The sequence below is a fragment of the Rhynchophorus ferrugineus genome, unplaced genomic scaffold, assembly GCF_030347505.1.
Source record: "Rhynchophorus ferrugineus isolate W39M unplaced genomic scaffold, kcgeb_rfMv2 rfM1, whole genome shotgun sequence".
In the NCBI taxonomy this organism is placed as follows: domain Eukaryota; kingdom Metazoa; phylum Arthropoda; class Insecta; order Coleoptera; family Curculionidae; genus Rhynchophorus; species Rhynchophorus ferrugineus.
The window spans coordinates 418,638-444,246 of record NW_027472580.1 but is presented as its reverse complement, the minus strand read 5'-3'; the positions used below and the strand labels follow the sequence as shown (position 1 = coordinate 444,246).

General features: G+C 31.6%; 1 protein-coding gene across 5 annotated transcripts in view; it reads right to left on the bottom strand.

The window, feature by feature from the left end:
• dgo (ankyrin repeat domain containing protein 6 diego) overlaps window positions 1-25,609 on the bottom strand; it is a 322,131-nt gene that overhangs the window by 219,807 nt on the left and 76,715 nt on the right. The window contains exon 1 of one of the 5 annotated variants that reach the window (XM_076413676.1): window positions 7,537-7,674. The exons of the other annotated variants lie outside the window; for them this stretch is intronic. The gene's annotated coding sequence lies outside the window, so the exon portion shown is untranslated. Of the gene's footprint in view, window positions 1-7,536; window positions 7,675-25,609 lie in introns of those variants that run through there. 5 annotated transcript variants of the gene reach the window in all.

Sequence of the window (25,609 nt, the reverse complement as noted above, 5' to 3'; positions counted from 1 at the left end):
GCATAAAATTTCTTAAATTTTCGTAATGTATAAGTAATGTTTTTAGAAAATTTCTGGTAATTTATCGGCGTTACTAAAATATTTATCAATTATTTTTGTATCTCGGATAAAGACAAATATCTAAAAATATATGAAAAAAAGCAAAACCTGTAAAAAATTACATTACAATTTATAATATTTCAAGGTATGGGACATATATAGTCATATATGGACATATATGGATCATTCACAATTTACTTTAATGTAGAAATAGAGTTTTCATTATATAACTAAACTAAATGCTGCATAATATACGCAAGCTATTATATCACCATTCAATTTATTTAATTATAATTCAACATAAAATTATATGTAAATCCTGCAATTTTCATTAATTTATCATATAAAGAATGAAAGGATATGGCAGCAAAAAAATTAAAAATGGCAGAAAAACGCAAATCGAAATGTATAGGAAAAGTGCCAAATTGTTTACCTCTTTGATAAGGATCATTTGGATTTGAAAATTCTCAAAATACATGCATCTTAGGGTAAAATAAAGAAATACTTATCATACATAGAATTCCGCTCAACTTTTGAAAATACAGTTTGCATCGTATCACTCATGCAATAAAGGCTGCATAAAAACTATTATTTGTTACCATCATTCAGTACATCATAAATTTCTTTATCACTGTAATTTATGTATTAAAGTTTATACCTTTAGTGTAAACTATAGCTTAAGTTATTGTGATTTTATAATTGAGGAATACATATTGATGTATGTTCTCGCACTCGTCTTGCTTGTGAATTAATCCAAGTACAAATGAAATGTAGTAATAAATTTATTTATAATTAAGACTGTACTAATTATATCTAATAAATATGTTATCAAAAAAAAATTATCTCACCATAAGTATCATATCCTACTGATCTGTGGCGGAATCTAGACAAAACCTTTACGTGCACCTTTATATTATTCTAAAATGTATAACCAGTACCATTTCTAGGAATATATAGTGATTGTTGTTGCAAATCGACTTCAATTTCCAACATGATACATCACAGTACGAAATCTCCCGTGATTGATATAGGCGAAACTCCATTTTAATATCAATGACATCGAACTGGCATTGTAATAAATCACCCAGTATATCCCTTCAATTTTGGTGTCGTTTTATTTCAGAACCATCCACGCATACAATTCGTTCGTACAATAAATCGACATTATAATAATTCCGCCACACCTAGCCCAATCATTGAATATGATGTATTATTGGTACGACGAGGCATTTAATTAAGCCGATAAACATCAGCGCCATCAAAACTAACATACGGGCATTGTATATACGGCTGAAGATTTTTTTTCGTTCTTTTAAATACCTCAAAAATTATTGGGTACGCAAAACATATTCATAAAATTCGAAATATTTTCATACTACATTTAATTTATACATATATTTTCTTTTAAAATGCACATATTACTTTCAATAGGTTTGTTCAACTAAAGCATAGACTATAGTAAAATACAGTAACTTTAGATAGTCTTGTTAAAATAGCTAAGTAAAACTGCACAAAAACATTTTATTTACCATATAATTCAACATATTTGCTATAAATTAATGTTACATACTCTTTGATAAATTAAAATACTAAAACTAGCGTTTAATTATTGAATCTTTTGTGAAATGCTACAAACTATATCCAACAGCTAATATATAATGTTGGATCCAGTCTTATCACTACATAGTATAAAACAAAGTCGCCTTTTCTGTCCCTATATTCCTATGTGCGCTTAAATCTTTAAAACTACGCAACGGATTTTGATGCGGTTTTTTTCAATAGATAGAGTGATTCAAGAGGAAGGGTTATATGTATAATACATGCATAATATACTAAGGCAACATTGCTAATTTTAGAGGTTTCTAACGTGATGTCGTAAATTAACCTATTTTTTTAGGCTTATTTAGCAATTAGCAAAAACGCTGCCTAACCCTACGAGTTAGATCAAATTAATGTACTACAGTATTGTATACCATAAAAAGGTCTACAAAAAAGTCCGCGATGGTATATGTTTATCTTTTAGGGATAACCCACATTAACCATTTTTATTGTTTACTTTTTACGTGAGAAAATGGCTTGTTTACGAAGCTATTTTAAGCAATACGGCATTAATCCTTATCGAATTAAGTACCTTAAATACAGTGTGCAATTAATATAGATCAATATGGTTCCTTACAGCATGTAAATTAAATAAATATTTTCGAAGATATTACAAATTTAAAATTTGCGTTTAAAAATGTGTAATGTAATAAAAATTGTATGAATTTAGATATCCCAAAGATAGCAGGAAATCTTCATAGTAAGTATAGGGAAAGAGGAATTGTTTTACTCCAAATTTAATGCGTGCAGGCCAAGGGCAGTAATGAATGAACCAAAAATACTGGATCGATTTTAATCATGTTTTCATTGAGTGGCATAGGCATATATATTTTATGCCCGTGCAAAGTCGGAGCGGGCCGCTATGTTTTTATATACAACGTTCATATTTTTTCTGTAGTGTATTTAATTTAATATCAGCATTGCACCCGTGCGAAGCCAGGGCGGGTCGCTAGTCTAATATATATGGTGTTCCACATTATTGATTAATATGTTGTTAAACTTAAACTTAAGTATAATACACGCTTTGTTCTGCGGTTAAAACAAGCGATCGGTGAAATGTATGATCCTCCAAATGTTGTTCACGAGCGACAGTGTTCACGGTAATGACAGCATCCAGTAAACACCATCGAGGAAGGGGAATAGTGAGAGAAACCAAAATTTAACAAACCCACCAATGAACGATACAAAGGATTGGCTAGACAACATGAAACTAATGCGGCAAAACTCACAGCAGAACTCACTTGAATAACATAATTTCGATATAAAATATTTTTAACAAAAAAATTGAATCGACTTCAAAAAATTAATAAGAAACTCACTGAAAATTAAAAAATAATCAAATTTAGATTTTTAACACAAAAAAATTTTTAAAAATAAAGTAAGTACATAATAATTATTATAACAACTAATTAATAATTAATATACATACAATTTAGCTTAATACTATAGCTATCTAAACCTATTTATCTATTTACAACATTATTTTAACTACTATCAACGGATCACTTTGCAGTTGGTGCGAAGCAACAAATTAGATTTGTTTTGTTGGTAATTTAATTTTGTGTATATGTCACAAAATGATATTATTATTTTACTTTTTTACGCGGTTATTTTATTTAATATTACTGCGGGTAGGTCAAGTAAAGGTGCAGCCCATATAAGGAAAAATATGAATAAAGAAACAATGATTGAAAATAAATAACACTTCAGCCCCCAGGGTTCGCTACCTAGCCTAGATGAGTTTCTAAGCAAACAACAACAAAAGGGTATTGTCCCCATCGGGAATAGAACGGCCCACTCCGTTTGGGAACTAAACGCTTTAACCAACACACCATAGAAGCAGTTGTCTACAATATTTCTACAAGGTTTTATATGCTATAGTTAGTGTTTAAAAAGCAAACTGAATAGCTTTTGCATTGAACGACTTCTGATTTGCCGACACATCAGCTCAGCAATAACATTATACACAAATATCTGATTATTTTAGATTAAAAATATGTGAAAACTTTGAACGTGCCTTTGAAGTTTGGGCGTTTCCCTCGATTTCCCCACTTTCTTCCTATCATATCCTGACTTGGTTCCACTGGGACCACTTCGGAAGTTATTTTGTGGTATGTTGTTAATTTCCTGTAAGTAGGATTAGTTTAAGACATTTTAGCAGTTTAGTTTATTGTCATTTGTCATGTGTCATTGTCAACAAACTGTAGAAAAAGTGTTATATGATTTTAACTGTGAAAAAAACGACATAAACAGGTTATTAAAATCAATAAAACAGCAAGAGGGAACCAACAAGTCCAAGCGCACATATCCCATCTAAGAAAGGAAGCCACACTTGGTTGGATCTTTTCTCTATAAACCTAGCAACAAATCAGATAGCAGATAGAAATATTAGAGCCAAACTTCTGAACCACTAATCATAATTATTTACTATTTTTAAGTCTTTGTGGCTTTACTTAATCCTATTTTTCTTATAACTTTAATTTAAGTTCTTCAATATTTGAAACTAATATCTAATTTGCGCCAGAAATAAATGTTTTCTTTTTATTCAACGTATATTTTTTCTTCTTTAATGAATCCATATTATAGATAGATACATTTGAAAGGCAATAGTCCATAAAACATTCCAGATATAAAGGTACTGTCATTTGTTTACTTAGTCAAAGATCAAAATGGGTATACGAAAACGGAGACTCAGATTTAAGTGGACTCCAGTGTCAGAATTTACTCGCCAGCAGAAATTGCTAGTAGATGAAGTCCTTAAGCATATCAGGGAAGATTACTTACAAAAAAAATTATATTTAGGTTCCAAGTAAACTAACAATGAAAAATGTAATAGACTTAATTTCCATTTAAGAATAGAAATTATTTACAAATAATTATAGATGGTGAAAAGTGGATTACAAACAGCTGCAAATTATAATTGGATTACCATTAAAAAACGAGAATCATTTTACGTTTTTTAAGAATTAATCTTGCGTTGAAAAATAACTTAACATGTAGCAATTTTTTATATATAACAATGACAGTCTAATGCAACTTCTGAGTCAAATGTAATTCCCAAAATTTCATTTAAAGCAGACGCGTTTAATCATCAAACAAAACTAAACGCTCGATCAAATATAATCAAAAATATTTTTATTTCTAAGTTAAACAGATTCGATCAGCTTCCCCGAAAACTATATTCATGGTTTACTATAATAAATGCGTCAGTGAGTTCAAACATGCAAGCTCTATGTTTCCAGACATTGGACAAAGACTAATTGCAAATGGGAACGATTAGTGAATCAGATGTGTGGGTTTTTGTTAATTAGTGAACGGTAACACAGAGTCATGAAAAAAGTAGCAGTTTATATTAATTTTTCAAAATTCTAATTATATTGGAAATTATAGTGACTTTTGTGATACGGCAATTAATGCGATCGGCAATTAATGAAACGACACGGTTAAAAACTTTTTCCATGGATTTCTATCTCAAAAATATGAAGCATTCACCGATATATAATTAATCCGATATATGAAAGTTTGTCGTAAGATTATTTATTACATTGGTGTTTGGGTTTAAAAACCCAATATTATAATGAACTTTCTAAAGATGCTAGAGCAACTAGTCTCTTTACTTATTATTTTACTAAGTACTTTTATTTCAGCAATTCTTCCCGTAACTTTGTCTCAAAATTGGAGGTGTTTTTTTCTCGAAACACTTAGTGGAAATATTCTTTTTACATCTGTCACTAGGTGTGTGTTCACGTTCCTCACAAAACCATGGGGCATCGAGTAACGCGCGGATTTTTTTGGACTGTAACACTTTGGAACCTGCGGTCGAACTGGAAACCGAGGTATGATACCTTCTGGAGCCAGGGGATAGACACTTTTTCGATTTGGAGGAGATAATCACAGAACTATTTACGGTGGAACAGAATTGCCTGAGTTTTGCTCGGATTTATCTGCAGCCGCCAGAATTTGTACCACGCAATCGCCTGGTTCAGTTAACTGTAACCGGTGGTGAAGAAAGCTGTATCATCTGCACAAAATTATGTATGTGAATGTTTGTGAAGTGGGAAATCAGCCATATAAAGGTTGAACAGGACTGGGGCTAGTGGAAAACCATGCGGGACTCCTGAGGAGATTTGTATTGTTGTTTTGATATTGATTACTTGAAAGGATCTACCGTCGAAGTATGAATGAATCAGGGAGACTAGGTCATTCGGTAGCCCAAGATGTTTTGATTGGAATAATAGACCTTGGTGCCATACTTGATCGAAAACTTTGGCATCATCTAAAAAGATGGCTGGAACGGAAACCAAATTGTTCGTTCGGGATTATGTGGTGTGCATCACTAAAGCTTTTAAAGCGTGTAATATCGCTTTTTCGGCAAGTTTGGAGAGTGAACTAATCAGGCTGTTATCAGAACATTGCAAGGGGTATAATATATACCACTATAAGGCGTGAATATCTCTTTTAGCTCTCAATTTACTAGCCTGTAGAGACCTCTTTATAATCTCGGAACTTTAATAAAAAATATCTTGAGAAAAATCTTTTTAGCTATCTGGGAAAAATAAACCTGCACTTTTCCATTTATTTCCTATATATCCTATATGTTCTCTATATCTTTTATGTTCGTTTGTTTTAATCTTCTGTATTAACTAATATATAAATGCATCTATATGCCCTTCTATCTAACTTATACCGTTTTATCTACTCTACCTTTCGTTTGGTTGTTTCATATAAGTTAATAATCCAAGTCGCTCAATATCACAACAGTCTTGTGACGACTATAAAGAAATACTTTCAATAACAACATAGTTTTATCCTATTAAATTAAGAGATTTTGTTGGTTTCAATCTTCGGAAACTTATGTCATTTTGTCTTTTATTGGTAAATATTGGATAGTGTCTTGGGCCCACTCAATTTGGAGATTAGAGAGCTGATCTTCATTCACACAGTGATAAGCATTGACAACCAATCCAGTATTTTAATAGTTCGATGTAATCCCATATATAAGCCTCATGGGCCTCCAAGAATTAAAATATTAAAAACTGTAAAATAAACCGTACAATGTTAACAACATTAAATGTTTAAACTGATGGATTATTTAGTGTTAACTTAAATAGAATTGTGGGTGTTACAGTCAGAGTGAAGCAAGTGAGTTCATTTGTCTGAACGACCGCTTGCGTCTATGACAAAAACAAATGGAAACTGAAACAAAGGAGAAAGATTTCAGCTCTGAACGAGTATCCGCAGATACGTATAATCGATCTGCATAGTTCTTACAGTCATTTGCTCCTACATTCATGGGTCTTGTTGCAGCGTTAAGGGGATATACCGAATGTAAAATATTAATTTTAATAGATTATTATACTTTTATATATATGTCGCTAATATTGTATGGATTATCCCTATAAAACGAAGATATACCTAAAATATTATATTGAATAATTGTATTGCCATTATTATTCATTGCCTCAATATATTGATGATGTTTACCTTGCTCTAATTATTTAAAGAAAAGTGTAATCAATCAGCTCCAGCATTTTTTTCTATTTTTAATTTCTGGCAATATATTTTTATATAGAGCTGTATACGAGTTATATTACGTATATTTTTAAATAAGTAAATGAATTATTTAATATATAAAATAAAAGTCATACAAAAATTCGTAATTGTTGTATCAATATAACGTAAACAATAATAATATAAGTTTAATATAACCTACGACCAAATAATGTGCTTTTATGGAACAGCACAATGTGAACTTTTTACTTTGTTCGCTTAAATTTGTCCATGTTATTTTTAAATTTTAGTTTCAATAATAAAATCTATAACATAAAAAACAGTGTTTTATAATTCCCCACACTTCTTTACTTTATTACTATAATTAACTGTAAATATATAACTCACCACTAGATGATGCTGAAAATACTTATGACCATTTCCTACCTGAAATTTAAAAAAATAATGTTAGCAATAAGTCGATCACAACCTATGAACAAGAAATGTACGAAAGCAAAATTCCCCAACAGTTACCCCAACATTTTGATATTGATCTTGCTATTAACTTTTATATGATTAGATTTATTTTGGCATTATAAAAAATTCTTCTTACGTATATATTTAGCTACTCAATAACAGGGACTTTTCTAGTGATAAAATTTGCATTACGATTAACTGACATTGGATTGACGTTGAAAGCTCTTCATGCTTTTGCTTCATAACCTCAATGCTTTCTACATTTTCAGAATTGACCTCGCAGTATAATGTATACAAATTGTAGAGATATATTTCCAAAAGCAGGTTATCTGCTGAAATTACACAAATAGATATACAGAATGGAGAATGTAGACAAACAGCAACCTTTAAAAAATCCCCCAATTTTCGTCCTTAAAAATAATCATGTCAAAATCAGTCTTTATTTCTATAAAATATGTATTTAATGAAACATCTCCCTCATGCTCACTTTCAGTTATTAATGTCTTATTTCACGCTACATCCAACATATTCCGCAGGACTGATATTGTCTGATATTATATAATCTTTATAGAGTTGAGAATCAAAGAATCTCCAAACACATGGTGAATCAAAGCAAATTAAATAAAATCTATCCGAGCAATTTTAACCCTGCCCACCAGTGAATATCAACTGGTCCAGGCAGAGCATACTGACATACATCTAGACAGACAAGGAATAAGCACATTATTGGAAAACGAAAGTAAGCTATCATTAGATACACAAGACATTGCTGTAAGAATCAACATTTAAGCCTATATGGTGATATGAAATCCAATTACTGTCAGCCAGTCTAATATAGCCATTCAACGGTTCCAAAATGAGTGTTGCGCGCTATTGTTGATGCTTCGTACTCTAATGTCGTCTCTAATAAAGTAATATGGAGCAATATACGTTTAGAACCCGAAAAGAGAATACTTCAAAATGTTTGTGTTAAATACTTCGAAAAAGTATTAGTGTAATGTACTTGCAAATCAGCTAAATGTGTGGCATAGTAGTGAAGTGTGTCGACTAAAATGTTTTATGCCATCCGATATAATTAATAGACATATGTAGACTTTAAAACAAGACATTTTACACAGGAAATCACTTAACGAAGTGATTGTATATAATAGTTATCACAAGAAATACTTATTACCCACTGGGAATATTAATGAAACACTAGGAGCATTAATTTTAAAAAACTCTGTAAAAATTTAGTTATACAATAATTTGTAAATTAAGGTTGTACTAAGCATCTATAATGTAAGTTGTAATTAATTTTAAAAAAGTATTATTAAGAAGCCTGTTTACAATATTCTGAGATATCATATTCCATTTGATTAAATTTAACCAAAAGTCCTCGATTTACTGCGAGCTCAAGGTATCGTCTGCGATTATCCGTTAGTTTTTCCTATCGTATAGCCCCTTAACACAAGCCGGACCAGTCCGACTACTTCACGTGTTCCATCGGTAAATCAACTCGAATTTAAAGAGAAAAAATAATGTTTATTTCTCGTGTCAGGCCGTATGCCATGTCGTTCCGCTTGCTCCCATAAATTATTCGGACCGGCAACTGCGCAGGAAATATGGCAAACACGGATTATTTTGATCGCGCGGCTTTTTTCCCCCAACCTGTCTTTCGATAATCGAGATTTTTCTTTGAAATTAAGCTGCATCGCGTTGTTTCGAAGAAGCAACGTGGTCGGAACGTTTTAAACCGGAAATCGTTAGCGGACAGTATCGATTATAATACGCGGTTGGATGGTTTTGAATAATTTACGATACCTAGGGGGCAGATGCTTTTTAGTTATGTTGGTTAAATCTTACGAATCTTAAAATTGAAGTCCAAAACAGTCGCATCAGTTTTTAGTCATTCAGATTCGCAATTTTCAACCAAAAAACAGAAATATATGTGAGAATCCATCCTGTATCCGAACAAATAGCAATAACAACAATCTGAATTGGTATTTCCAAATAGTATGGGATTATCAAGAAACAAAAGATTTTCACATAATTATGGAATTCCCAACACTAAAAGAGAAAACACCCACGTCCCCCCAAGGATGAAGATGGAGCTCAACCTACAAAAACTCCGCCACAGATAGTCGACGGATACCAATAGCAACTATCCATCAGGCACTTATAAAAGGTCGCAGAACTGGAGCCACCTTTCTAAATGTATCCAAAGCTTTCGATCAAACATGGCACAACGGTCTAACATTTAAAGCGAATCAACTATGTCTACCGAATGATCTAATTTCCCTTATCTTTTCATACTTGGAAGATAACTCCCGTTGAAAACAAATCTCCGCAGGAGTCCCGTAAGGTGCTCCACTAGCCCTGCAGCAGTCCTACTCAACCTGATTGATACATGGCTGATTTTCTACTTCCTAAATAATCACACACATCATTTTATACAGATGATAATTCTTCACCACCGGTCACAGTCCCGACGCCATCCGAGACAGACTCCAGGTCCAAGTCAACCAGGCGATTGCGTGCTACAAATTCTGACGGCTGGAGATTAACCCGAGCAAAACTCAGACTATTATGTTCTACCGTAAGAAGAAATTCCGTGCATACGGCATCCAAATTGAAAAAGTTCCTATCCCCTAGCTCTAGAAGGTCAATCATATCTCGGTCTCAAATTCAACCGTAGATTCCAATGGTCAGCCAAAATCAAGCATGCTATTTGCAAAAGCAATGGCATGTACATTCCTACTCCTCCGCAGAAAAAGCAAACTCTGAATCCTCTAGAAAGCGACTCTGTATAAAATGCTAGTCCGTCCAGTCTGCCTCTATGAAGCACAGCTGTGGTACAGATACATCTCTAAGAGACAACTTGCATTAGTCCAAATGTTCCAGTCCAAAAAATTCCGTGCATTAGTCAATGCCCCATGGTTTATGAGGAACGTGAATACACACCTAGAATCAGGCATCCCGGTCGTGAAAAGCTTTACGAACGTGCTCAGTGTGGGGTTCTCCCTTGGCGCCTTAGAACATGAGAACAACTTGATTAAACCTCTACCCATCCACAAACCCCGGTAGTTAAACCAAATATGACAATCCCAGTCGCAACCCAGGGTCTCTGTCGCCCGTAAAACTAGCTGATTCTAGCAGGTCATCCTGGAAAAAAAACTCGACGGTCTCTTCTTTCTCCGGGCTCCCTCGAATAGCTTTATTGTCAACTGTAATGTATTAATCACTCGAAAAAATCATAAATGATCCCGTTAGTTTCTATCACTTCACCACGTGTCCAACTTCTACTCTCATATATATAATGGGAACTTAAGTTGGTACATCCGTAACCATGTTTTGCGCATCTGAATCATTAGAGATTGATTATATTTCTTTTTTACCATGTTTGTGTATAATTTTAAGGAAATTTGTTGTTACAGCGTTAACCTTTGTAGTATTCAAGGTAAAACTAGAATGGTAAATGTAAATAACGATAAACTTCAAGAAACATCTTATGATCCCCTACATCAAGCTTCCGAAGAAGGTTTATTTTTGCACTTCATAACGAACAGATGATTATGGACCCAAATGTGGAAGATCATTGCTTTACCAAGATGTCATTCCTAATTGTAAATTTAATATAAGTCTTTCGTTAAAATCTACATCGATAATTGAATTTAAAGACACAATATGTGTATATTTACAGATCATTTCCCTTAACTTATCAAAAAGAAAAATATAGCTACTTAGTTATATATATATATATATATATATATATATATATATATATATATATATATATATATATATATATATATATATATATATAAATCGATCATATCTAGTATCATATTAGTTGAGGTTTATCATATTTATTTTTATTATATAAAATTTGACTTGATATGTTAATATATGTTAATAATATCAATAAAATATTGTAACGTTTATAATTAAATGTAGAGCAGTTTATTATTAATCCATTCTATTTATATACATTCCTGTATGGATTCAATAACAGTTTCTATATAATTTCGCTGAAAAGAGCTTAAGAAGTTTATATCTCGTTCTCATTTAGATTGGTTTGAATGCCTAGCACAAAAACCGTTTAAGGTTGTTTTGTTCTTAGTATTGAGATGAGTTTAAAATAGGAATAGTATTTATTTAGAATTTTGTTGTATGGATAATGTGCTGTATATATCTAAGTTTATTGAAATTTAATATTAAAAGATACAGAATTACGAGTTTCTGCTCATGCGTGTTATTAAGTTATTTACCAAATGTGTCGCTAAGACATTTTCTTATTTTTCGATAAAGAAAACGCGTTATTTACAATATATGGTGGTTAAAATTAATTTATTTTATCAGAGTCTTGGTCATTTGATTCTATATATATATATATATATATATATATATATATATATATATATATATATATATATATATATATATATATATATATATATATATATATATATATATATATATATATATATATATATATTCTAACTCAACTAAATTCAGAGGCTTGAAAAGTGAAAATCATAACACATGTTTTTCCACAGATGCTTTTGAAACAGTTGAATATGTGCCTTCAACTTCGTGTTGATAAGCACCAAATAGTATAAGACCAAAAAGACAAAGGACTAAGTGTATATGTGATAAAATTGCAAGCAAGGATTATTATATATATTTTATGATTCTGCTATAATATTATATTATCTAAATGTTATTGAACGGTACCAGGAAAAAATGTCTAGAGATACGATTTTATTTCAGAGATACAATATTCAGCTATAAATTGTGTACATTCTGAGCAAAGGCAATATAACGAGAAAAATAATAATTTGGTGTTACTGGTTCTGCTGGATGGATGAAAACGGATGATGGTGGATGGATCAAAAATGAAAAATTTTGCATGTCTATATATAATTTGGATTGGAATTTCAATTAAGTACCTATTCGTAATCAAAATTGTAATATGTATATTTACTATATTCTATATAAGAATTGGATAACTATTTAAAACAATAATAATGTACAATTAAAAAATAAGTTATCATTTGTAAGATTAAATATTGTTTTTTATGTATTTTAAGAATGTTTCATACAAATGTTAACTAATAGTAAATATTTTAACTACAATAATGTAACAATTACGTAATAATTTTAATAATCTTGATAAATTAAAATTTTTATTCATAATACACAATTATATCATTTATTTTTGTAACTGTAATAACCTTTAGTCATTGTTTGATAACCACTTTATAATTGCTTAATTAAGCTATCTTATTTTAAAGCTCTACGTTCTTATACAATTTTTTAATGCCAGCTAATAAAAAGTCCGTTTCTACACCATCATTATTGGATTATCTCGAATTACTATGGGTACTATGTAATTATCTTACGTCGCATGACATTTAATACTTTTTGAAGATTAAAATTAACCCTTAAAGGTTATTTTTTTATAAACATGTATTGTATTAAATGTGTGTAGATTTCTTTAACCTAGTTAAAATTTTAAAAGTAATATAGATAATGTTTCAAAGTTAATTATTTACTGCATTTCGTTTGTTATTATTCGATTATTATACTGTTATAGAGAACATTAAGAGATTTGCAATAAGACATGAAGAAAGATTTCACGTCCATGTTAACACCCCCTCTTGGACAACACTGATCTAGTACGCAGAATCAAGAGAACCAAACAGTGTGATTTTGTGTAATGTGGCGGGCACTAATTGGTAAAAACACTGAAAAGTGTTACTAACTTTTATTTTAGGATCAATGAGTCTTCTCATTTTAGATAAGTACCTAGTTCTAAGTCACTATAGAAACAAATTGTAAGTAAGTGCGTAACGACTGGTAATAATTTATTAATAAATAAAAATTCTATTGTTATAGATGTAGTACTTAATCATAAATTACAACTAATAAATGGTATTAATGATTATTATGGTTTATAATATAGTAAGAATACGTCCCTTTAATTACATTTCAAATATTTTAACGAACTCTTAACTGGACCTACAATTTAACGTTCACAAACGTTAAACAATCACAAACATAAGTTTCTGCTGGATTCGAACCTGCGACTATATCGCAACAGTATGACAATCGTACTGTCGCCTTTACCAATGCGCCAACCAAGCCGGTGGTTAATAATCTTAACATGATTATTATTTTATTATCTTCAAATGAAGAGACGGGAAGAACTTCAACGAACAGGTATTGCATAAAAAGTGGCTTTTTGTGTCGCATACTAATATATGTTATTATGAAATTAATAACGAATTCATTTGTATATGTCAAGCTTCTCTAACGAATCTTGTTGGAAGAACCATATTTACTTTATATTATTTTAAATAATGGATCAAGGAGAAAATAATTTCGTTTTTTTCTTACGTTTTTTCAAAGCAAATTTATTCATATAAATTTTATATTTTATACAATGATATATATCCCTTTTGATCTAAGACATTTTGTCGTTCTATAGTCGCTGATTTCAATGTCCGGCGAGTTATAAAAGATATATGTGCAAAGATACTGTAACGTGGTCCTGATGGAAAACAACACCTTTCCTATTCATCGTCTAGTTGAAAATATTGGAGTTAGAGGTTTGGCCAGGTTAAACAATCATAAACCGCATACAGTTATTATAGTTTCCAAAATTAAAAAAAACAAAATATAACAAAAATGACCTTTTGGAATCTCTATTTTCGAAACTCTATAACTTTTGATTGTACAAATAATGCTAATGCTCCAAAGCGTGGGAAAATGCTGGCTGGCTAGGTTATGGCGTCTGTATTCTAGGATGCACATGGAATAATTTTGATTGCCATTACATCTATAATATGCTATGAATTGTTTATTCAACAAATATTAAAAATAAAAATCGACTCTAAAGTGTATTAGCAAAACAGAAATTACATTTTCCCCACCTTCATTTGTATATATGTTTATACATAATCAAAATTATTTTCAAGACATAAGTTCTATTTATACCAAAAAATGTGCTTTATATTTTTTAATTTTAAGGCTTAACCTCTAACTGAATTATATTAATACCAATGTACTGCAACTCTTAAATAACACTGAAGGATTAAAGCTTCAAAAACTAAGTAAAGACCAATGAGTCCTCCTAGATAAGTATCTAGGTTTAAATCATTGTAAATATAAATTTAGTCCAGTCATATATAATATGACCCATTGGTATCACCCCGGAATGGGGGATAAGCTATAAGTCGGTATAAACCTTTATTTTCACATTCCAAAAGTTGTCTCGTGTATCACTACATAGTATAAAACAAAGTCGCCTTTTCTGTCCCTATATCCCTATGTGCGCTTAAATTTTTAAAACTACGCAACATATTTTGATGCGGTTTTTTTCAATAGATAGAGTGATTCAAGAGGAAGGTTTATATGTATAATACATGCATAATATACTAAGGCAACATTGCTAATTTTAGAGGTTTCTAACGTGATGTCGTAAATTAACCTATTTTTTAGGCTTATTTAGCAATTAGCAAAAACGCTGCCTGACCCTACGAGTTAGATCAAATTAATGTACTACAGTATTGTACACCATAAAAAGGTCTACAAAAAAGTCCGCGATGGTATATGTTTATCTTTTAGGGATAATCCACATTAACCATTTTTATTGTTTACTTTTTACGTGAGAAAATGGCTTATTTACGAAGCTATTTTAAGCAATACGGCATTAATCCTTATCAAATTAAATACCTTAAATACAGTGTGCAATTAATATAGATCAATATGGTTCCTTACAGCATGTAAATTAAACAAATATTTTCGGAGATATTACAAATTTAAAATTTGCGTTTAAAAATGTGTAATGTAATAAAAATTGTATGAATTTAGATATTCCAAAGATAGCAGGAAATCTTCATAGTAAGTATAGGGGAAGAGGAATTGTTTTACTCCAAATTTAATGCGTGCAGGCCAAGGGCAGTAATGAATGAACCAAAAATACTGGATCGATTTTAATCATGTTTTCATTGAGTGACATAGGCATATATATTTTATGCCCGTGCAAAGTCGGAGCGGGCCGCTATGTTTTTATATACAACGTTCATATTTTTTCTGTAGTGTATTTAATTTAGTATCAGCATTGCACCCGTGCGAAGCCGGGGCGGGTCGCTAGTTATTAATAAAACCATGTATAAATAATAATTTTAAAATATACTTTTATAATCTAAAATACATTTATGTAAATATCGAAAATTCTGTTCCGTTTCAAGATGAACTGAAAATAAAGTTATTTATTGTTATAAGTAATAAGTTCGAATAATCAAATAATTGAATTGAAATTTGCATTGTATGGCATCTTGAATAAATAAGTTTGCGCTGTAAATTCAATTTAAACTACAATATACAAATGTACAACAGCGGAGATGTAATGCTCACGTCCTGGCTTTGGCTTTATTTAAGCAATTACGATCGAGCGGTAACTTTATCTGATCCTTGGAGTATTGCGTCTTTATTTTACGCCACAACGTATAAACGGACGTCTTGATACGAAGGAATGCGAATGGTCAAGGGAAAAATGTATTCTTGCTTTAAACTTTTCAGTGTCGACGCTATCATGGCAAACAATGTTAAATTTTTTAGAAGAGAAGGTCCACTCAGCTACAATTTTGAACGCAGCACCACAAATCTTTGACAAGATATTTACAAGCTTCACAAAATGTTACTAAAACAATACACATAATTTAAATAAAAATTCTCGCATTTAGATATTTAGAATTAAATAAAAAGAGTTCCGAGCATTTTTGCTAGCAATCAACTGAACAGTCGAAAAAGTCAATCTAGTCGAGAGTCAAAAAAGTAGTCGACTGAAAATAGTAAATACTATTTCGGTTAAATGCATGCTTTGGCGGTTTTTTTAACGTGATAAAAGTCGGAGATATACGAATTTCTTTCAGTGTTCATTTTGAGAGAGGAATTACAGGACTGTTTGTAAATAAAACAGGACTGTTTGTAAAAAATTACAGTATTAAAAAGGGCTGGAATAATGATACCAAATATGTTTTATCGTATTTTAATAAATACCAATAATTGGTGTCTATATATGTCATTCCAACGTGTGCTTACGTTAAAGGGTGTTGTATGTAGTCCTTATAGAAATTTCTTTGGTAAAGATAAGGAAAGGTAAAGTTTATTTTTATATTTTTATATGTGATTTTATTGCATGGAGAAACTAATATACGATGATCGATTTATTTATGTTAACAAGGAATATTTTAAGATTATTATCATTACAAACATGAGAAACTTAGAAATCCGCAAGTCAATCAAAGAAAGACTTAATAGTTGCCAAGATAAAATAAATGGAGTAAAAATTATTTTACTACTTATCAATAAAAGCTTTGTTTTTTTACCCTGTTACATTAATAAATAATAGAATGTTTCATAGAGTTCCTAGATGCTACTATATTAATGTAGATTATTATATACAACCATATTATATTCAAGATCGGGGCTAGGACGGCAAAGTCAAAACGTTAAAAACTAGTCTAGGGGTTAGTTAGACAAATAGACTAGTCACGACCAAAACTAGTCGGACGTCAAATAGCGATTGAAAGTAGTTCGCTGAACAAACAATCGATAGTCATTTTCAATCAATAGTTCCCAATGCTAATTTTTGCCTAATCTGTAGTGATATAACATATCTCTAGAGGAAACTGATATTTAGAGACAATTAAGTTATATGACAGTATAATATGACGTTTATATACAGTTACTAAACAATGAATTTGGGTGTTAAAGCATCAAAATCCTTTATTTTGCGAATTCATTATGAACTTAAAGTACATAAGTCATGTATGGTCCCAAACATGTCCCGAAGCATTAAACAAAATATTTACATTCTAAGCTTGTTTATCCATGTTGCCACTATTTTTTTTTATATATTTTAAAGTTTCTTTTTACCAACTGGGGTTTATCTGGACTGGACCTACAGTTTAACGTGGGCTAAGAACCACGGTCCTCAGAATAAAGCCTACCGACTGGCGAGTGTCCAACTTTAGAAATTATCCCAGAAAACATCCGGTCTTACCCAACCTGGTTACTGGCGTGCCTGGGATCATTTTCCTTGCGGGATTTTAAACTCTTGCCTGAGACAATCACAAATTTTAAACAATCACAAACATAAATTTACAACAATGCCCCAGCAGGATTCGAACTCCCGGCTATCGCAACAGTAGGAGGACCATCCTATCACCTTTTATAATAATATATTTATTTACTTTTAGAAAATATCGATAAATCGATGAAAAAACATTGACGAAGTTTCATCACAATCGCACCAAAAGTTTAGGATCACATAAACGACAAACAAACATTCATTTTTATATATTATAATATATAGTAGAGTTCAAATCAAAAAATATATGTACGGTGTAGCAGTACATCCCATAGTTCACGGCCGAAGCAATGCAGAAAATTTAATTTAAATTGCTTTGCGTATCCGTATGAAAGAGAGATTTCTTAGTCGTTTTCTTCGAGCAATTACGTCTGGTCGGCACACGGAAGAAGCGGAGCCTCTTTATTTTATGCTGAAGCCTATTGACGACTGAATGGAAAGGAATGCGCGCTAACACTGTTTCAGATGAATTCGTGATTCGAAATGATCATGATATACGGTACGTACGGATTTTGTAAAGCGGGATGCATTCTATTTATGTTAAGAATTCATATTATTCATTAATCAATCCTGAATACTTTTGTCGACCGCTTTTTAGAGGATGTATCATGCATTAATATAAAGTAGTGATGAGATTTTATCAGGTAGGTATAATAGTTGCACAATTTATCAGACCTAAATTATTGATTTTATTTGGATTTGCAACGACCTTCACGTCGAAGCCTCACTGGAAGACTTTTTTTTCAGTAAGTTTTTCTGTCTCAGTCTCGGCTTTTCAATTTCGTCGAAGTGTGAACAATATATTTTTAAAATGCGTTGAGAGTGTTTGAAGATGATCAAGCGTAATAAACCCGAGTTTTTGTGTCGATATGTAACAATGGATGAGACATGGCTCCATCATTTCACTCCGAAGTCCAATCGACAGTCATCCGAATGGACTGCATACGATGAATCCGGTCCAAAGCATGGGAAAATGCAACTGTCAGCTGGCTAGGTTATGGCATCTGTATTCTAGGATGCACATTGAATAATTTTCATTGACTACCTTGTAAAAGGAAGAACCATCAACAGAGACTATTATGTAGCGTTATTGGACCGTTTGAAGGACGAAATCGCCGAAAAACGCCGCATTTGAAAAAAAAGAAAAAGCTGCTTCACCAAAACAATGCACTGTCGCAAGTCAATGAAAACGAGCGCAAAAATCCATGAATTGGGCTTTGAATTGTTTGCTCGTCCGCCGTATTAATCCGTCGTCGTAATCAAAAGGTTAGAGGGTCGCTACAATCAGCGTATCACCCTTGAAGGGAATTATGTTAAATAAAATAAAATAAAAATAATTTTGCCAAAAAATTTTACTATGGTAGGCCTGGGACTTTTCAATTGACCTGTTATATTTCAAAGACACCTTAAGCACAAAACAAAAACAAAAAGCAAGAGCAGTACAAATTTAATAAATGAGAGAACAAATAGAGCGGTGCCACAAAATTTAAAAAATTATTAATAGGAGTAGCTGGTAAAGATGATATAAAATTAAGTAGAAGCACTTGCAGATGATGTAATAATAACATCCTCTTAAATATCACAGCTTAAACAGGTGGAATATGATACTAAGAACATTTGTAATGATAAAGAATCAAAATAAAACGAAAATCATGGTGATCAAAGAGCCAGAAGTTATAAATATTTAAAGTAGTTTCAAATAAATATTTAAAGTATTGAGTAAATGGATTTAAGTATCTCAGTGTAGACATCGAAAGTAATGGAAGATAGGAGATGAATAACAGAACTGAAAACAAACATAAATTTATACATCCTCAAAAGTACTGAATTAGATGGATATGATGAGAAATAAAGAAATAAAATAGACCTAATATTGAATTATTAAAATTACAAGACAACACAGACTTACATGGAGTACAAAACAAGAGAATATGAGAAATAGGGAAGGAGAAGACAATCATCAGAGGGCGACCTAAGCGAACCTGGGATGAATTATCAGAGAAATACGTGAATAAGAGAGAATAGACAATAGACTAATAGTAATTGTAGGTTAAGTACAAAAATCAATTATTTAAGAATATTTTTCAATCTAAATGTCAAAATTTAAATATGCTAAAACTTTTAAACGACATACAATATTTTATTTCACTTCACATCCGCTCCATTAAAAGTACGTTGACATATATTATAATACTTGTCGCGAGAAGCTTCATCAATCACCCTGTGGATGTTATTCACATCTGTCGTGACAAGTAACCAAGCGCAACGCGTATCTTATAATCATACGTTTTTAAATATGGCCATCAGAAGCGGCAACGGTCGTTCTTACGCAACATTTTAAGAACTGTCATGAAATCGGGATTAAAACGTGTATAATTCGTTTTTAGTGTGTGTAAGTGATCACGTTTCTTTGCCATCAGAACTGGTAAATGTTTAAAACCGTACGTAAATGATAACATAACGGTTTTTTACGGAGAGTAATACGCCGTATTGGCGAAATGACCGCACAATTCGCAGATAGCACCAGGCTGATAATAGACAGCTTCGAGTCACATTCCTTTCCATTCGTTACTACTGCTTCTCGGTGTGTAATCTGGACGTAACCGTCTGAAGATCAGTTATACTATTAACCAATGATTATACATTGTCTAGTAGTAGTGTATGAATTATAAAAATGTTTATTTAGCAAATATGTAGCCAGCTTTTAAAGTTCACTTTAGTTTAATAGAATAAAATAAAACTTATTTGGGTATATAATTTAATTTTAAAGATATTCAACAACAACCTCCTAAATATGAGAGAAGTGTTAACTGTTAATTACTTAAGAATTATTTCTAATAACTATTTATTAATAATTTCTACTAACTATTTTAAATTTTAAAGTTTCGATTTCAGATTTATTTCACTCGGTAAAATGAACGTAAATTATATTATAGCCTAAAACATAAAATATAAACAATCAAATAAGAAATAATAACAACTTAAGTACCGTAAAAAATTGCTTTAATCCACAAACTAACGTGAAAAATACGTAAGGTTGTTCTTTTCTTTCTATGTCAACTCAAGCTCGTTTTGTAGAGATAGATATTTAAAACTATTGAAATAGTGTAATGTAAAAACAGAACATAAAGGAATCTTCCACCCACAAGCACAAAGGATTCCGGCACTAGTGGGCAGGAAAGGATAAAAATTTCATTTGTCACTTTGACCGGGGTTAAGAAAGAATTCAAAAATAGTATTAGAGATCTTGGTTTTGATTTTATTACCGAGAAAATATTTAAGGAAGCAAGAAAGCCACTAATTAAGATTACGAAGCTAATAAATGCTTCACTCAGACTACAGTATGTACCACAACTGTAGAAGGTGGCTAAAATGATAATTGGAAAACTAGGAAAGCCACCTCATGAAACAAAATCATACCGGCCAATATCACTATTGCCGGCAATGTTTTGTAATTATTTGACAAACTTCTATTGAAGAAGATAAAACCAATCACTTATGTAAAGCATCTTATTCCGGATCATCAATTTGGTTTCGGGAAACAACATTCCACGACTGATCAGATTTCACAGAATCACCAATGCATGCCATAGAAAAACCACTAGAAGAAAATAAAGTTTGTTCTGCAATTTTTGCAAATGTTGTTCAAGCTTTCGTCAAAGTTTGGCATGAGTGTTTAAAGCACAAGATTAAAATAGTTCTGCCTGCCTAATATTCAAAGAAGTCATATATAACTGATCGATACCTCAGAGGCAAACGAGAAGATGCCTCTATATTCTAACACGAGGAGAATAAAAGCAGGTGTGCTACAGAGAAGAAGAATCAGCTCTATATCTGCTGTACAATCGGGACTTCCCTACATTCAATGAAAATGTTGCTAAACTTGCAGATAACACTGCAATCGTAGCAACCAGGTAAATAATTTAAAAAATATACATTACTAGCGACCCGCCCCGGCTTCGCAGGGGTGCAATGCTGATACTAAATTAAATACACTACAGAAAAAATATGAACGTTATATATAAAAACATAGCGGCCCGCTCCGACTTTGCACGGGCATAAAATATATATGCCTATGTCACTCAATGAAAACATGATTAAAATCGATCCAGTATTTTTGGTTCATTCATTACTGCCCTTGGCCTGCACGCATTAAATTTGGAGTAAAACAATTCCTCTTCCCCTATACTTACTATGAAGATTTCCTGCTATCTTTGGAATATCTAAATTCATACAATTTTATTACATTACACATTTTTAAACGCAAATTTTATATTTGTAATATCTCCGAAAATATTTGTTTAATTTACATGCTGTAAGGAACCATATTGATCTATATTAATTGCACACTGTATTTAAGGTACTTAATTCGATAAGGATTAATGCCGTATTGCTTAAAATAGCTTCGTAAATAAGCCATTTTCTCACGTAAAAAGTAAACAATAAAAATGGTTAATGTGGGTTATCCCTAAAAGATAAACATATACCATCGCGGACTTTTTTGTAGACCTTTTTATGGTGTACAATACTGTAGTACATTAATTTGATCTAACTCGTAGGGTTAGGCAGCGTTTTTGCTAATTGCTAAATAAGCCTAAAAAAATAGGTTAATTTACGACATCACGTTAGAAACCTCTAAAATTAGCAATGTTGCCTTAGTATATTATGCATGTATTATACATATAAACCTTCCTCTTGAATCACTCTATCTATTGAAAAAATCCGTTGCGTAGTTTTAAAGATTTAAGCGCACATAGGGATATAGGGGCAGAAAAGTCGACTTTGTTTTATACTATGTAGTGATACCAATTTTTCTCAATAAATACTTTTGTGAAAGGAAAAAAATTTTAGTACACACGCAAGCACCTAATATAACTCACCCCTTTCGCAATTTGTAACTATTTGAAAATCCACAAAACTTATAGCTTGTTTAGCTGGTAATGCCACACTGAATACTTCGTAATATTTGATGTTCTGACAATATTCATAAATAGCTACACAATCAATTAATAATTTCTATTTAATTAATACGGTTAATTTAGAGAGCCGACAGAACAAATTAATTTGTTTGGTACTTTTCGCGCAAAGATTTATCGATTGTTTGGGCTTTTTAATGGACTGCAAGAAGATCGCCCGGGTTATTTATGGTTAAGGCGATTTTTCTCTCGACTACAAAGGATATTCCATCGTCTAAGTACACAATGCGTATATTCAGTCAGCACTATTGTTAGACGAGTAAATATAAGCACCGCAACGAACTTGAACAGAAGATTTTTCTGAAACGACTACACGTTCAAAAAACCACGATTTCTTGGCAACCGCTATTTCTGGTTTATCCTGCGTTTATTTCAGTCATCGGATTCTCTACAATCAACATATTAATCTCCAATTAATAATTATAATCAAAATAGCTAATTAAATATATATCACGTTTAAGTGATAATCATAAATAAGGTCTTCATTTTAAAAATTTACTTCTTCTTTCTTTTTGTTTTTTAAGGGCAATTTTATGCGCTAATTTGATCGATGACATTTAACCACTTTTCTCGTCAAACTTTAGATATTTCATGACAGAAAACTGAATCAAGTTAATATTACAAGTCTCTTTTAAGGCCAATAAAACTATTAAAGTCTCTTTTTCACCAAAGAGGCTTTTATCTGGACGGACCCAACTGTTTAACGTAGGCTCCCAACCACGGTCCTCGGCATTGCCAGCGACCAACTTAGAGCCCATTTCGGAAGACATCCGGTCTTACCCAGCCTGGTTACTAGCGTGACTGGGATGGTTAATATTTGTTGGATTTTCCACTCTTGCTCGTAAAGACATTAGAATTACAATCACAAATATAAATTAGAACCTTGCCTCAGCAAGATTTGAACCCGCGACTATCGTAACAGTAGGAGGACCGTTCTGTCGCCTTAACCTCTGCACCATCAAGCCGTCTAGACTCAATTTTTGCCGAGTTAGTAGGAGTAGAGTGTGACACTTCGCAGAAGTAGAATTCTGACTGATTCTTGTGAAAGAGTTCTAATGCGAAGCTATATGCTCCCGTTAGCAAAACATAAAATAAAAAATTTTTGATTAATATTCCATATTTAAGGCATTTGAAGCAATCTATTAGAAAAAAACCCAAATTACTATTCCCTCAACATTATTATTGACATTACATTACCCTACATTAAGTTGATCTATTTTAAACCTTGTCCTAGAAGAGAAATATTATATATATATATATATATATATATATATATATATATATATATATATTAGTTTAAACATTATGAATTTCGTTAAATAAAATAACTAATGGATATCACATGAATGAACCCAATATTAATCGTGAATTTGATAGAGCACTGTTTCATAACGTTTTCTCAAGAAAATATAGAACCATGAAAACCATATTTTATATATATATGTATATATATATATATATATATATATATATATATATATATATATATATATATATATCCATGCAATTTGCCATTGCATATATATATATATATATATATATATTTGCAATGGCAAATGGCTTTATTATTTTTCAAAGTATTCTCCATAATGATGATATCTAATACACTTTTTCATGTGCTTGAACCAATACTAGTAACACCTTTTCCACTCTGAATGTGTGTCCCCAAAATATGAGTTTTGAATGTATCAAGGGCTTCTTCGGGTACCAAAAAACGTTGGCAATGCAATTTACTTTTGATAAGCAGAAATAAAAAGCAATTTGATAAACCAGCGGAGGATGACCCATCAACTGAACCTTTTGGCCAGTCAAATAAATGATTGTTTCATACGATGGTGAGAGCTTGCATTGTTATGATGAAGAATAATCTTTCGTTGCCGCTTCTTTTTTGATTTTAACAAATAACTTCCGCTAAAAACCGGTTTTATACCATTCAGAATTCACCATTCAGTGATTTCTTATTTTATTTGAGGCTCAAGTGTATAGATCACAGATTAATTACCTGTACATATGTTGCATAGCTTTTAATACACAGCGATTGTATTTCTTGACCATTTCTTTGCACTAATTGACCGTTCTTTTTAGCTGTAATCGAATTATGCGGGATCCAACAAATCTTTTCCACAGCTAAATGTACATGGAATATTTTATTGATGCTATTCATACTAATGCCCAAGGATGATCCCATCTCGCCGTAAGCCACTTAACGATCCTGCAATATCATTTCGGGCACACCATTAATGTTTCTTGATACAACTGATTTTTGACGATATCGATAAAAGTCGTAGAAAGTTGGTCGATCTAAGTTGTGCTCATTTGACAAAATGTTCTGAAAGAGATTATGGTTATAATGGTCAAACTTCCAACTAGAAACGTCAGATGGCACCTAACACTTAGTATTGCCAGGTCTCAAAATATAAATAGCCACCCACGTAATTCAGATAAGAGAATCAGCACCAAAATAACATGGATTTCTTTTCCTCGAATATTAACAATTCATTTATAGATTTTTATCAATTATACAATATCATCGTCTATCAATCTCAATGTATTTTTTTTTTTTGTAAAAATTAAACAATATACATTCTCAGTGAGGTATAATAGAGATACAATTACAACGAAATGGGTATAATTTACTTGTTAAAAACCATAGAGAAAAAATAACGTAGGCATTCAATAATATCTTTTAAAAAAAAGCTACAAAGCAATATAATCACGCCATCAAGTTGGCCGTTTATCTTTTGTAGCGCTACGACTATATCGAACTAATCTATTGTAAGCCCCTTTTATGCACATTTCCTATCTATCTGACAAACGTTCACCGTTATCCCGCACTATAAAACAACAAAAAAATTAGCTGTTGCCATATGGTTTATGATAATACACC